This window comes from Morone saxatilis, unplaced genomic scaffold (genome assembly GCF_004916995.1).
Source record: "Morone saxatilis isolate NCDOM2014 unplaced genomic scaffold, NCSU_SB_2.0 Contig24, whole genome shotgun sequence".
Classification (NCBI taxonomy): domain Eukaryota; kingdom Metazoa; phylum Chordata; class Actinopteri; family Moronidae; genus Morone; species Morone saxatilis.
In genome coordinates, this window is record NW_023339807.1 from 6766657 (window position 1) to 6766882 (window position 226).

Sequence of the window (226 nt, forward strand, 5' to 3'; positions counted from 1 at the left end):
CTCGGAAAGTGGTTCGATGACTCACTTACTGACAGGAACAACATAGCCAGTATGGAAAAACAGATGGAGGAATGGCTGAGGAGGATCGAAAAATCAGGGCTCCCGGGGAAGTTTAAAGCATGGCTCTATCAACACGGACTGTTGCCAAGACTCATGTGGCTACTGACTGTGTATGAAGTCCCAATGACATGCATTGAAGGAGTGGAGAGGAAGATCAATAAGTACC

At 46.9% G+C, this 226-nt stretch overlaps 1 pseudogene; it reads left to right on the forward strand.

The window, feature by feature from the left end:
* The window catches only part of LOC118335706, a 2236-nt pseudogene that overhangs the window by 1667 nt on the left and 343 nt on the right, over positions 1-226 (forward strand).